Genomic DNA, 12,869 nt, shown 5'->3' on the forward strand with positions numbered 1-12,869 from the left:
AAGTGAAACGGAGTAAATTTGAAAAAGCAATCGTCCTTGAACGCATGACATTGATACAATATGTTCAATGTTTGTTTGCTGCTTGCAAGAAATGTATTTTAGAGGAAAGGAAATGTTCCAACGCATCATGGGGTAAAGTTACAATGATTAATGGACAATGGGTTTATGTTCCTGAGACATGGACGTCACGACATCACGACAGTATCTAAATATGTACTTTGTAAACGTCATCGCAGGCCGAAAGTGGCGTAGGATCGGATGTTCACAAGTCAGTTTTGGGAATGACCATCACAATCAGTAACTTGATTTCACAACGGCCCTACATTTACCATAAAATTGATGAAGAAAAGTAGTGGGATGTCATTGTAGATCTGGAAAACGGCTGTTGGAGCTGGAACAACGTCACCAGCAGGTTTGAAAGTCGGCATTCATGACCTTTCACGTCACCCAATACATGCTCATTCTGCGACAGATATGGCAAAGCAGCTGTACATGTGAGGATGGTCCGTGGTCAGATTAAGTCTGACATGCAACATGTGCTTTGCATAACGTTTTATTGATTCTTTTATATAAATAAAATACAGCATGAAAACTTCATTGCTACACGATCCTGTCCTCCTGTAAAATGACAACGGATAACCTGATACTGTACACCTATGAAATTTCCATAACCAAAGGTGTGGTGTGACAGGCAGTGGTTCCACCTCGACAACACCCATCTGACGTCAATAGGCACACCGACCGAGATCACTACTGTCAAAGCGAAACCTGGATGCATTTGTAAAGAGAATGTACCTCCTGTAACCCGAACCTCAGCCATTGTCATGAAGACTTGCGAAATTGGACGTACGACTAGATGTGGAGGCCAAATGCTTTTGTTTCTTTCATCGACTCCTCTTAGTCCTTGCACTAATTGGACGTGAGCCAATTTCGCAGGTGAAACAAACAAATATGATGATACTGGAGGACGCCAAGAACGTAGCCTGTGAAGCCACTACAGTATGTCCCATTCACGTGCACATTTGTAAGTGTGTAAATGGTCAAATAAGTATATGTACATGTATATTTACACCCCCAAAAAGTTTGCATATTGTCTGGACCACGTGCAAATATAGGTTTACATATGTGCAAATTTGCAGTGTATATACATGTTGTTATGTAAGCAAAAAGGCACGTGTGTAAAGATGGCAAACCAAAGCATAATGCAGACAAATTGTTACACAAGTGTTACGTAACATGTTATCTGACATTTGACAAACCAATAAGTATTTCTCTCCTCCGAAAAGCAAACTGTCTTTCCATTGAGGAATTTTCAAGATTTGTGTCTGATCTCGCTATGCATACTTTAATTACACACCCTTCTTCATTTCATGTGAATACGTATTTATGTTTTGAGGCAATATCGAATGGAAAAAACTGATGACAAAACCTAGTCCTACAAAAGAAACACAGTCTGATATAGCAAAGTCAGAACTGCTGACGTTCCATATTATGTGAGAATTTAGCAATATGACATTATTTCGGTGTCGTCAGGAGGCACACGTTTGTAAGAGCATCCTGTTCATCAAAAACTTTACAGAATTAGAAAAGGTTTGACGCCCACAGAACCTAACTTTGAGGCTCATTAGCCACTTCCTAAAATATTCTAAGAAGTCTTACCTTAAGTTTTCAAAGCTTTGAGCTACAGAATATTTTGTGGTTGCATTTATGATTACGGAACATGTGAAGTAATACCTTTATAAAAAAATATTAATTTTATCTGAAACTATTCCAATCAAAGCGACATCTTTTCATCTAAACATAATCTAAATATTGACTTCACGCCTTTTGCAACCACCATATGACGTCATAGCTAACATACAGAGTCTTATCTTTTTCATGAGGCTAAATTAACGAAACTTTAGGGAATGCTGGTATCTTAATCCAAAGGAATATTAGACTTCGTCGAACTCTTTTCTGGTAACAGTAAAGCAACATTGCGTTGACAAGTGATGGCATTGATCTGCACTAATATGAAACGTGCACTTTTTTTACTTGCACCTGTTTCTATAATCATACAAAGTGCTTGTAGCCATATTGATTCACACTTTCAATCTATATCCAGGCCATCTGCCAACAACAACAGCCGTGTCAGGTTTTGTTGGGTTTTTCTCTTTCCCAGTATGGTATTTTCTGAAACGCAAGCATTTACATCCAACAAAAGCACTTTATGACATTTCAGTTCATAATTTAGCCATCGTTTGAATCAACGTCCGTGTGATGTTCCCTTATCGATTCCACAAGTATTTCGAGTAAACAGTGACAATTTCCATGTAATGTTACATGTACATACTTAAAACAGCTCTGTGCGCTCAAATGGACGATTCTGTGGGCTAATCATCATTTAGTGTCAGAGTTGCGATCAAATCAATATGAACCAGCACAGAATAATGCAAACATTCCAGGTTTCAAGTTGCAGGTATCACGGTTTTGTTAAATCCAGCTTTATAAACGAGCTGCCAGGGTTAAGTGCTATTTAACATATGCTGATAGCCTTTGCTAGCTGGGATCTGGCTTCCATCAGGCTGTTTCTCTGTGTGTATATGTCACAAAAGCTCAGTATAAATCTTTTGCAGAGAGCATATATATGTACATGTAAGAACAACAAAAGTATTAAGACTGTTAAGTGTTGGCGTCCTTTCAGCGCTAATTAACTGTTAGTGCTGGTTTCCATTTGTTCCACCCGTGAAGATCCGGGTTAGAATACTGATCTTCAGTAACCCATGCTTGTCGTAAGAGGCGACTAACCGGAACGGGTGGTCAAGCACGCTAACTTGGTTGACACATGTCATCGGTCCCCAATTGATGATTGATGCTCATGCTGTTGATCACTGGATTGTCTGGTCCAGACTCGATTATTTACAGACCGCCGCCATATAGCTGGAATATTGCTGAGTGCGGTGTAAAACTAAACTCACTCACCCGCTCTATTTGTTCCATTGTTTAGCCTGCATCTTTGTTGTATTATTACTTTTGCTGTTCGTACATGTACATATATATATCCTCTCTGCCTCATACCATTCATTCCCGCCGTGATATTGCTGGAATATTGCTAAAAGCGGCGTAAAACCAAACTAACTCACTCACTCACCATACCATTCATTCACTTAATGAAGGAGGAAGGATTTATTTCGAAATGTTGTCTTTCTCATAATAAAGAAGTTGACATCCATAAAATATCTCTTCCTCAGAATAACGTTAATGCTTATCCTTACTGATCAGCCTAAAAAACATCTAATCATTCCTACATTTTTCATTTGCAATAAAATTCACCACTCCTTTGAAACAGGGAAACAATGTGAAAAATTAATAATCTTCTGTTATTAAACCACGTGTTACATGATAACATCTGTTCAATAATGCCAACATAAAAGGATAAATACAGCACGATGTCCCTGGACACGTGACATGAAACATCAATACGGATACTTGATATGTATTTATTTATCCGGCAGCTATGAGATGTCGTGGTTCGAATGTATATGAATGAATAATGCATGAAGGGTGTTAGTTCATAAGACGATATAGTCTTGTAGATAAAATAATATGTCTCATTAAATGCGCATAGATGTAAGTTTATTGATATTGATGTTCAACATAACCCAAGGGTGTTCTTTTTATCCAGAGAGCCAAGTTAACATATTGATGATATGATTCTGTTTGATGTTGTATTTTGTGACACAAGAATGATGAAGGGCATCCTGTTGTTAATGCATCTGTATCAGTTCATCAGGAGTCTCTCTGTTCAAAGTTACTGCCCTTAGGCGTGCCAGAAACCAACGATCGTGGGTTGGTCGACTAGTCGTATCAATACCTGTGTTCGTGGGTTAGTAAATGTCCATGGCCTGTACCATTAAGGTTAGGCTGACATGCCCTGATACACTGAAATCCTGTTGACTGCGACGTTAAACCAAATTTATTGATTGGCATGACGTAGAGGAGCAAAGTGGATAAGCTTCGGGTACATCACGTTGAGGACCCGGACTAATTTTCTTACATTCATAACGCATGAAGTCTATGTCAGGTATTGCTGAAAGTGGCATGAAAGCCATTTCTCTCACTCTTTACGAAATGTTCAAACAGGGTCAGAGGACATTTTTTGATTTCAGTACTTGGCTGTGAGACTAAAGTGGTGTGGCGTGGTTTGGTTGGCCGTATGCTCATATACGTGTTCGCCCATGTATTGATCCCGTCGAGTTATTGTTCTTCAAACTACATAGCGGCGATGCACAAAGGTATTTCATGAACAACTATTTGGTTTCTCGGCAACATAAACCAACCGATCTCACCAGTTTTCGTTTGGGTCAGAAATATGCAAATATATACACAAGTTGGTACGACTGTCGGTGTTCACAGACAAACATAGCGCTGTTCTTGTTTCTAGGTGATCGATTCAGAATATGTCAAACGTGAACAGTGAGTGAGAGTGAGTGAGTTAAAAGTCACGTCGGCAATATTTCAGCCATATTGTGACTGGAACAATTGCATTATAATTAACTTAAAAATGCCATCAGAATGTGTTAAAACTAATTGTAGCAGGACACAAAATCTGAATAAAAGTGTACGATACAAAAGTAAGAATGGGGCTATAGATCACCATCAAGAAGGGTAAGGTCACCATGGGGACTTACACTACCTCTGTTTCCTTCATGGTTCCATAGCAGGATCCAATCGGGAATATGAAACACATCCAATGTCTGACGGGGCATACTGTGGCACTATGTATGTTTTGGCAATGGAGCTATAAATTGCGAAACAGTTACTGTTTCGGGTGCTCGCAGACCTCTGAAGATTGGGGACTTTTTCCATGTGTAAACAGTTTGCATTTGGCCGAAGTATCTCAGAGTTGGTATGTGGTTTCAGTTTGTTACTGAGTGGAAAGAGTGAATTTACGGTATGACAAGCCAGGCACACTATAAATAAACATGACCTCTTATAGACACAGATGCCCCCAGATAAATGGCAATTACAACTAGTGTGTTGACTGATAGGTTGCCACGAAATTAAACAGACAAAATATGTTTAGGTGATGTATATGTCCTTTACTTGCAGTCACGCCATCGTCTTATCATTTTCAGTTGGAACTATATGTTTAGTTACTGCCCTCCTGAGGTCGTACATATTCATTCGCTCATTTCAGGAACATCATGTAATCTTATATGTGTCGTTTGTGAGCGATGAGAATAGTTTTTTCGACAACTGAACATGGCAATGACGTTAAATGAGGTTGTTCTGCATGATGCATATCCAGTCTAAGGAATAGCCACGATGTGTTTACTCATAATTCAGTATATGTACCATCCACAAACACTCTTGTGAGTTGTCCACCGCATGCAGGCAGCTAAACGTTTATATTCGCTTATTATAGTCAATATTTTATGTCAATGGAGCCGTGCAGATACGGGTTAGATTTGGTGTTCAGCAGCACATGCGTGTCGAAAGATACGACTAACATTAACATCGAGTGATCTGACTCGCTAACGTGTTGACGAGTATAAATTGCGCATAGATTGATGCTTAACTCATCGGATTGTTTGGTCCGCTGGAATGCGGCTTTAAGCACAAACAGTGGCACCAGGTTGCCATCAATATGTTTTTTATCTAATTATTTGCGTTTTAGGACACTTAAGACGTGTAAGAGTATGTGTATGTCTTTACGTGCTGCCTGGTTCTTCAACATTCATTTCTGTATTTACTGTAATCAACCCCTGTTTGTGATGGGCGGGTGTTCCTCAAAGATAATTTCTCTTCGTGGAGGAGTGAAACGTTACAGTGTTACTAACCTAACAAGGAAATTACGCCCACAATTAACCTTGTAAAGATACCTTGAAGTAGAACAGATGGCAGCCAAACTCGACAGCAAAATCATTACAAGGCATTAATGTCAGACATGTGTTCAAAATCATTAGCACCCCCACACAATCGGTCGCTCGTCACACTGGTTCCGGATTCGATTCATTACAATTCTGATGTCCCCTTTAGTGATACTGCTTGAATATTGTTAAACACGGCAAACAACCACACTCACTCAATCCTCTCTGTCGGTCTGTATGTCTGTCTGTGTCTCTCTATCTCGCTCTCTCTCTCCCTCACACACTCATGAAGACACCTATACCTGTGAAGATCCGAGATAGATTTGGCCTACAGCAACCAATGCTTGTCGTAGGTAGCGCCTAGCGTGAGCGGGTGGTCTGGCTTGTTGACTTGGTTGACAAATGTCATCGTATCCCAAATGATGCTGATGATGTTGGTCGCTGGATTGTCTTGTCCAGATTCGATTAACGATATAACTCAAATATTGCTGAGTGCGACGATAAAACACACACACCCAAAAAAAAATATATATAAAAAAACAACAAAACAAACAAACAAAAAACAACAACAACAACAAACAAACAAACAAACAAAAACACACCAAAAAACCCAAACACACAAACAAACCAAAACAGAACAGAACAACAACAAATGAACACCAATACCTATATTCAAAGAGGGAAAATATCATATCAGCGTTCCCGCTATCCTCTGGACTGACGTCACTGTCTGGTTGTTCAACGATTACATTATGTCATAACGAATGCATGATAGTTGTAGTCTGGATTTGATAGCCTCAGATCACGCCATCGTCCACAACTGTTAAATATCAAAGCAACAGTGGTGTAATTACAGATGTTATGAGTTCATAAAACGTTTCAAATAGACTGTTATTAATCCCAGAACTATATTTTGCGTCCTACGATGTCGATATTGATAGTCGAGTCTTCTGGACTGGCAAGTTTCACGAAGCTAGCAGAACCAGATTGTCAATGCAGAATTTAAGAACAAGGTAATGAATAGTATTTTTTGTGTTTGGCGTTTATGAACTTGCCTAATCGATCGGTTTGATGTAAACTGCTTGAGTTGTTTAGACTGCATGATTGGTTTGGGTTTGTGTAAGTAAATTGGCTTGGTACAACACTGGTTGAAACAGTACTCAAGTTATATCTTGAAGATGGCTTAAAGTGGGAGGAAAGTAGGAAATGATGAAGATCTTAGATGCTGTATTTCCTTTTGTTGAAATCCCAAGGCTATGGATCCTGACAAACCTAGAAACATTCATTGTAATGAGGACAAGCGTGCATTCGAACCAACGTTCATTGGTTTCTGGCAATGCTCAGCTGACGCAGCTCTGCACAGCGGGTAGAGGCGCATTTGGCGATTGGGTCACCATTGCTGCTGCATGTATATGTGCTGACGTTTTAAATCTACTGAGTCAAAAAAGAAACTTCACAAAATGTAATTTGAAAAATAATGAATAATTTTTCTCTGATGATACATCTATGTATCCGAAATGGGATCCCTATCTTTCGACTCTAGAAAAACGTTAGCAAAACCCACTCAAACCCATCCATTCGTCGTGCAAATGACGTTAGTGCCAAATCAGGTTTTGCACGTGCAGTCGATCACGTGATCTTCGCATCGAAGTTTTCTTCATATGCACGTGTTTACATTGGCCTCAAGAATTGAAAAAACACGTTTAAACCACAGTCCTAACGGTACTTGAAATGCCACGATTGTCAAATGTGCAAAATGAACGTGCCGTTGGCATGTTGCAAGCGGGAAGATCAGTTATTGACGTCGCAAGAGCAATGGGATGCAGCCGTCGTACTGTGTATGACTTGCGAGGTCGTCTACAACAAACTGGCACCACTTCTGATCGCCCAAGGTCGGGTCGTCCACGTGTGACGTCACGAGCAGAAGACCGTCAAATCGTCCTACGTCATCTACGTGACAGATTTCTGCCGGCTACACGAACCAGGGCTGACATGTTTAGAGGTCGACTGTCCTCACAGACCATTCGAAATCGGTTGCGGGCTGCCAATCTCCATTCTCGACGTCCATATCGTCGGCCAATATTGACGCCGTTTCATCAACGTCTGCTGTGGGCCCAACGTCACCTCCGATGGACCCAGAGAGACTGGAATCGAGTCGTCTTTAGCGATGAATCCAGGTTTACCCTCAGATTCGCGGACGGCCCAATGTTGTGTACAGGAAGTCGACAGATTCGGGGGCGGAAGTTGCATGGTGTGGGGTGCTTTCTGTCGGAACAACCGTTCCCGACTTCTGGTCATCCGTGGAAACCTCACAGCTGCTGCTTACCGCGACCAGGTGCTCACCCCTGAACTCGTTCCTTTCATGGCGGCTCATGGCCCAGGTCTACAGTTCCAGCATGATAATGCTCGGCCGCATACCGCGATATTGACACCAAATTTCCTTCAAAACGCTGGAATCAACGTCATGGACTGGCTATCGAGGTCCCCTGACCTTAATCCAATAGAGCACGTTTGGGATGCACTTGGGAGAAGGCTTCGTGGTCTTAGGAACCAACCTCAGAATTTGCAGGAACTTGGCGCTGCCTTGCAAGAGCAATGGCGCAGAATCCCCAACCACGTGTTCACAAGCATCAGGCAGTCGATGAGGAGGCGGTGTTTGGCAGTGGTGAATGCGCGGGGCGGCCATACACAATACTGAACTGAGAAATTTCGCATTTTTATTCTTGTGACTTGACATTCTGTATACCCATGTTTTGGAACGGCGGTGTAGCCTGATTGGAACTGATTATGGCACTGTCAGTGTATCGAGTACATCACACAGATCTCAGCAATGACATAATAACAATTTAACCATCTTACCATCTCTTGTTCTTTTATAGTGCCCTGAAGAAAGAATGTGAAGTTTCTTTTTTGACTCATTATAGTATTCAAAGAACTAATAAGTGTCAGCTAATGCTGAGGAAAATCCCATGTGCCGTAGGTCTGAAAGAGGTTTACCATTTCGTTGAACACGCGAGCACAGGTATGGTGCTGAAAGACCTATACACGGGGCGAACAGAGAATCAACCCAAGTTCATAGGTTTCTGGCATGCCCAAGGGATACAAGTCTCCATGGCGATTTGCGGCACCATGAACATCCGGGCCACCCGTGCAACCCTCATTGTAACGTTGGTCATAACAATTTGTGGCACCAACAGTAAGTGAGTTTTTGTGAGTGATCGCTTTTGCAATATTCCAGCAATATCACGACGGGGGACACCAGAAATGGGCTTCACACATTGTAACCATGTGGGGAGTCGAACCCGTGTCTTCGGCGTGAAAAGCAAACGCTTTAACCTCCAGGCTAACCTACCGGCCCTTGTGGCACTGACGGACCAAGACACATAACTTGAATGTCCACAGCGAAAACAAACAACTGTCTCTATGAATGGGCGTACAAAAGTTGTTTACGTTTGGGTGACAGTGCGTATAATTTGTGATAACATAACTTGGCCGTAACATACTGCTACAGAGCTTCATTAGTTCGTTTTAGATGTGCCACAACTAGAATACATAAATACACTACCTGTTGAGTATTATCTGTCCAATTTGATGTAACATCCCTGTGGTGATGACGTCATGAAGAGTAGGTGTGCCATATGTGTCGTTCTGTACATTATTTCCCCATTTTAAATAGATAAACGTCTAAACCTTCTCTTCTATACATACAATTAACATACCCAGGCAGAATGCCCCCATGTGCCAACAGCCGATGGCGCCATGATGACATTACACTTGTCAACCAACGAAGATGTATCACCTATGACAAGTAATGCCCACACTGTCTGGTAGAACATTCGCAAAAAATGAGTCAGCAAAGTAGGTCACACTAGGAACAATGCAAACGCAATAATCTCGAGCTCATTTTGAGTACTTTTACGTTGAGAATATTAGCTTTGCACTTCTTGGTGTGATGTGTTTTTGTTTGTGTGTTGTTTGACGCCACACAAAGCAATATTCCATCTATAGGGCCTGTGATCAACCGAATGAGCATTGATCGGGGCTTACCCATATATGTCTACGTGCTGTGAACACCTATAACCATGGGTCATCAAAACATTATAATGCACACAAAAATACAAAGATATGCACTTCGCTTTTACGAGCAAGCAGCCACACAGAGAGTCGTGATTTGCCATTGATAGACGACATCTTGAAAAATGTACAGGTAGCAATTGTACCGCGATAGTCACTTATAACCTACATTGCATGTTGATAGAGATAACCATATACATCTTTGTAACATTCCTAGGAATAGAAAGGAGTCAGTTCAACCATGACTGCTTTGTCTTGCATCTTCCATCTTCCATTGACTATATGAATTGTTTGCTGAAAAACCCCTGGCAGCGACGGAACATATTTAATACCTTTTGATTTAAGATCATGATAATATATACCGAGCAGAATTCTAACCCTTTCCGTTCGTACTGTATTTACCCTTAAACAAATGTAGTCGTCTGCAACGGTGAGATGTACCAAGATGAATAGTTTATCCGTTGACGAACGGGTATATTTGTATACATATTCAAAATGCTTTGGTGTACACTAAACATTCGTGAAGTACACACCTTTTCTGTGATTACTATTTTACTGATTAGGACTATAACCGCTCATACCAAGCCACGCAACACGCACAAATGATATATTTTTCATTATATGGTTGGTAAATGTGTATGCACCTGGATTTGATATCCTGAGTCGCCGAATTGCGGATACGCCTGCCAAGATGGCACTGGGCAAAGGCATTTAACGTAAATCACGATCATCACTCACACAATGTTCTCACTTTTAAGCAAAGAGTTCATGAAACAACGTTGATAGTTGTCCCTTTTCGAAATAGGTTTAAGCGCAATGACTCTGTGTGCCGCTGAAGAAACCAACCTTCGTGTGAGTATGGAACTTGTGATCATTTTAGGTCGCTTTGCACAACAGCGTCCAAAGCGCGATACTATTTAAACGGTTACATGTCAGATCCAGGTGCTCCAACCTGTACATAAGGCATGATTCCATGCCTCAAACGGATCTATAAGTCATAACCATAAGTATATTGTTCGCTAATTGTTCTTACTTACCTTAAATAAAGGTAAACATTTCATTCATATAAATGAAGATCCACGAATCAGTATCAGATGAAATCCTAAATGTTCAGTGTTGCCAGGAGAATAGTGAGTCTGTCCCTTGCAAACCTTCTTATCATGTGGACAAACCTTGTGTTCGCAATGTTTGCAGTCTCTTGAAGCAAATGTGTCACAGAACATAGCCGAAGATCATCAACATCAAGTGCCCATGTGTATACCAGCGTCGTCCGCGCCTGACAACGTAGACAGAGGCGACCCAGGCAATGTACACATGTGTTAGCCCGTCCTCGTTAATGAGATTTGCCTTGCGTTTGATGGCTGAGTATTGATTTGTACCACAGGTGACTACATATCTACGGCCCTGCAAAAGCCACTGTCATTAAGTCCAGGGAACAGTACGTAGGGAAGGTGCATGAAAGTTTGGACATAATGTATCGTTTTCATAGTTCTGACTTGTTAACCTAAATATATATAAGAACCGTTATCAATACAAATATTATCTTAGATGATTTTCACATATACTTATTTTTACATCTTTGTGGCATTTGGAGCAGAAAGGGAGCATGACAGTATATGGATGAACAACTTCTTTGTTACAGTGAGAGCGACGTTTCGGTGTAAGGTTCTAACACCGTTATGGAGCATAGTTATTGTGTCTGTTGTTTGAAGCCGCACTGTCTAAACTACATGACTGAATATGATTGTTTGGCTGGTTGGCTGGTTTGTTGTTTAACGCCGCACTCAGCAACATCACAGCTATATGGAGGCGGTCTGTAAATAATCGAGTCTGGACCAGACAATCCAGTGATCAGCATCATTCGCGTCGGACTACGCAATTGAGATACGATAACATGTGTAAACCAAGTCAGTAAGTGTGACCACCCGATCCCGATAGTCACCTTTTACGACAAGCATGGGTTACTGAAGACCAATTCTAACCCAGATCTTCAGGGGTTGACTGTATATGAATAAGCAAATATCCAGACAACCCAGCGAATGTCATCATCAGCATTAATCTAAATAAACTGGGACGCGGTGACATGTTTGTGTTAGTTTGATTTAATATTTAAAGGTGTTATTCCACTTTTGATGTTCATTGGTTTCAATGGGAAAAGTGAATGTATGTAAGGATAGAGAGACAATTACAATATCGATCACGAAAGGGTACTATATCACTTTTGAACATTGGCGACAAGCATCCTGTTTACGGAGGTGTTACCGACCTCTTCCCTGACGCTAGGAGCACTATACACCGGCAGTTGTTGCCACAAGCCACCACTCCTCGACCTTAACATTTGCACTGACCACTGGCAACCCCCAATAGGCCAAGTACACCAGGATACGTCCACAACATCTAGAGGTGATATTGGAGACTGATGTCACGTAATTCACCCCGCATATGCACTTTATATTCTTACAAAGGGCATTCGGGAAGTCAGATGTTGATTCATTTCAGTTGACAGTCTACAGATGTACTGGTACACTAAAGCTGCGTAAACTATTTCCATCGCATATTTCAAGCTCAGTTTGATGCTTCGAATATACTGATCAGTATATACTACCCATCAAAAGTTTAGACTCACTTGTGTAAATGTAGTCAACTGTTCTAAGCTAGATTTTGCCAAATATTCTATACTGTTTGACGGTGCTGTTTACACATGAACTGATGTATTGTAAACCAAATTCGTAACGTTGAAAAGATTATTGTCACGAGTTCAATAAATGATGACACGCAGTGAACATTGGCGAATTCTTAACAAACTTCACAGCCAAACGCAAACTGTTCACATGCGCGATATTTGCACATACTTTTCAGCAACTTGATGCATGATACTCGTGCAATTCATCTGCATAAATTTTGGTTGGTTCTCCCAAGTTATTGGAGAAATTCATCTTCGAT

At 41.0% G+C, this 12,869-nt stretch overlaps 1 protein-coding gene across 1 annotated transcript in view; it reads right to left on the reverse strand.

Annotated features, from left to right (window-relative positions):
- LOC124291837 (C2 calcium-dependent domain-containing protein 4C-like) overlaps positions 1-11,208 on the reverse strand; it is a 45,969-nt gene extending 34,761 nt beyond the window's left edge. Inside the window, exon 1 of the mRNA XM_046728909.1 lies at positions 10,964-11,208. The gene's annotated coding sequence lies outside the window, so the exon portion shown is untranslated. The remainder of the gene's footprint in view (positions 1-10,963) is intronic.
- Positions 11,209-12,869: the final 1,661 nt, after the last annotated feature.

This window comes from Haliotis rubra, unplaced genomic scaffold (assembly GCF_003918875.1).
Source record: "Haliotis rubra isolate DU_JTF1 unplaced genomic scaffold, ASM391887v1 Scf50, whole genome shotgun sequence".
Classification (NCBI taxonomy): Eukaryota; Metazoa; Mollusca; class Gastropoda; order Lepetellida; family Haliotidae; genus Haliotis; species Haliotis rubra.